The following is a 3032-nucleotide window of genomic DNA, read 5'->3' as shown; positions in this document are numbered from 1 at the left end:
GGGATCGCAACCCTCAGTGTCGCCCCCGTACCGGACCGGGGACCGGCAACGGGATCGCAAGCCTCGGTGTTGCTCCCGCGCCTCGCTCAGCCAGTGAGCGGGAACCGGTCTGTATGTGGGATCCGAACCCTCGGGCGGGAGCGCCGCCACGCTTCCCAAGCAGCGCACTATCCAGTGCGCCACCGGGCCAGCCCATGTGAATTATAGAATTTTAAATTTCTGTGATCAGATCCATCAGTTTCTGTCAAATACACTTTAAAGATCCCACTGGGATTTTAATTGGAATTAGATCAAATCCATAAACTAATAATCCTCAGTAAAGATTTTTGGCTGACTTCCCAGGCACGCACATGATTACTTCTGTGAACCACTATGAAATAGGATATCCCCTCCCCTCATCCCTACTGCCACCATTCCCAGTATTTCTTCATTTAACAAACACTTATTGAGTGCTTACTACGTGAAAGAAGATTGTTAAGTGTTGGGTATACGTCAATGAATAAAACAAATACTAATTTATACCCTCTTGGAACTTAATTGCTGAAGGGAGAGAGTCAATACACAAATAAATATATAATAGATAAGTGGTAAATACTGTGGAGGACAATTACAACAAGGTAGGGGAAGGTGGTGGCAGTGTGGTTAACTGCAACAGCAGCTTTACTATTTTGTATTGGTCAAAGAAGGCTTCTTTGATAAGGGACCTCAAAGAAATAAGGGAGCAAGGCCCAAGAACATCTGGGAGAAGAAGGTATCCCAAGTCAGGGAAATGAGTAGTGGCCAGAAGTGGAGTGCCTGGGCAACTAGGACTTTGTGGCTACTAGTAGTAAAGAGTGGCTGGAATAGAGAGAGTGATAGGAGATAATTGAACTTGATAGGAACTTGGCTTTTAACTCTGGCTTAGATGAGAAGGTTCTGAGTAGAGGAGTGATGTGACATGGTAAGAATTAAAAATGATCATTTTGGGGGCCGGCCCGGTGGCGCACTGCGCTAGTGTGCCGCTTGGGAAGCGTGGGAAGCGTGGTGGCGCTCCCGCCGAGGGTTCGGATCCCACATACAGACCGGTTCCCGCTCACTGGCTGAGCGAGGCGCGGGGGCAGCGCCGAGGGTTGCGATCCCGTTGCCGGTCCCGGTCCGGTCCGGGGGCGACACTGAGGGTTGCGATCCGTTGCCGGACACGGAAAAAGACAAAAGACAAAAAAAAAAAAAAAAAAGATCATTTTGGCTGCTTTTTTGAGAGTAGGTAATTCTGATGCAAGAGGACCACTTAGGAGGCTGATGCCCTTTTCCAGGTCAAAGATGATGGTTGCTTGATTGGTGAGAAGTGGTCTGAGCTTACATGTATCTTGAAGGTAGAGCCAAAAGTTCCTGATGGATAAATATGGTTATGAGAAAAAGGATTTGAAGATAAGGTTTTTTTAGCTTGAACAACTGGAAGAATAGTGGGTTATTTTATTTTTTATATAAACAGGAGGGGAAGACTATCAGAAAAACCGATTTTTGGAAGGATGTAGGAATTTTAGTTTTGGGACATTTATTTTATATCTGGCTAGTTTTGTGGCCTCTGTTTCTGTGAACTGCACTTCTTGATAGTTTTTTTTTCTTCTGTGATTTTAAGATAGACAGTTACATTGCCTAGAAGCAAAGGCCTTTACAAAGGTCTTGGTGTTTGCAGATAAACAGCTTGATGGATTCCCCTCAATGTCTACCTTGTTGCCTTTAGATTCCTATTTTCACCTTTGTAACTATTAGTAAGTGCAGCCTCTGGCCAGTTTGCTAATGGTGTCCAGTTGTGCTGGTTTGAGGAGGGATCTTCTATCTGATTATGTATGTCACATTACCTTTCTGTTGTGAGAAGTGTTGCTTCTTGGATAATATGATGCAGCCTGTAGTCCTTTCCTTACCAGAAACATCCTTTTACCAGCTGTAGCCTCTTCTCATTGCCAACTAAATATTCTTGGATATCAAGTACAAGTTGCTATTTACTTTTTGCCCAACTTTTATTTCATTGAAATTTAATGAAATTTTGAAGTTTGCTGGAGGGATCGGCAGCAGATGCCTGCCATCTCTAGTTATTGAAGAAGATTCCATAAATGATAGAATGGATGGAAATGAAAATCTTTTTCCCCTTATGTGTTCTTTCTTTTTTTGAGCTTAATGCTTTTGGTTATTAGAAATTTCTTTGGATATTCAGAGATCAGTTTTTTTAGTTTCTAGCTCTAAGAAATTTTAAAATTCTTTTATGAGGATTTAAAGGGTAGTTGGGGTAGTACAAATTGGATGTCAACAATATCTGCTATCTTAAACTAGAAAAATGGTTTTTTTTTAAACCACATAGTAATATGGATACTTTTGTGTCCCTTCCACCTCTACCCATTCTACTATAAGCATGTCCTCCCATTTTATTTACTTTTTTTGTGTATTTATTTCTTTATAATTGGGCTTGTCCATGCATGGCTTTATTTTTAAAATAATATACATCTGTGACTATTGCCCACTTAACTACTACTACCAAGAATTTAAAAGATCACCCCATCCTATTCCTTTCACTTCCTCCTATCCTCTATCCTGAATTATCATTGTTTTGCTTTTTACTTTTTTAGTTGTATCATGTGCAGATGCTTCTCAACTTATGTAGGGGTTATGTCCTGATAAATCCATCGTAATTTGAAAATATCATAAGTTGAAAATGCATTTAATACACTATAGAGTATTGGTTGTTTACCCTTGTGATCATTGTGGCTGACTGGGAGATGTGGCTTGCTATGGCTTGCTGTTGCTTCTCAGCATTGCAAGAGTGTCTTACCACATATAGCTAGCCTGGAAAAAGATCAAAATTCAAAGTTTGGGGCCGGCCCGGTGGTGCACTGGAGAGTGTGCCGCTTGGGAGTGTGGTGGCGCTCCCGCCGAGGGTTCGGATCCCATGTGGAGACCAGTTCCCGCTCACTGAACGCGGTGCGGGCGCAACACTGAGGGTTGCGATCCCGTTGCCGGTCCCTGGTACGGGCGCAACACCGAGGGTTGCGATCCCG

General features: G+C 42.9%; 1 protein-coding gene across 2 annotated transcripts in view; it reads left to right on the top strand.

Moving 5' to 3' along the window:
• The window catches only part of KANSL1 (KAT8 regulatory NSL complex subunit 1), a 200461-nt gene that overhangs the window by 105269 nt on the left and 92160 nt on the right, over positions 1-3032 (top strand). The gene's annotated exons all lie outside the window — the stretch shown is intronic.

Source organism: Galeopterus variegatus, unplaced genomic scaffold (assembly GCF_000696425.1).
Source record: "Galeopterus variegatus unplaced genomic scaffold, G_variegatus-3.0.2 Scaffold2698, whole genome shotgun sequence".
NCBI lineage: Eukaryota > Metazoa > Chordata > Mammalia > Dermoptera > Cynocephalidae > Galeopterus > Galeopterus variegatus.
This window is presented reverse-complemented; position numbering and strand designations above follow the sequence as displayed.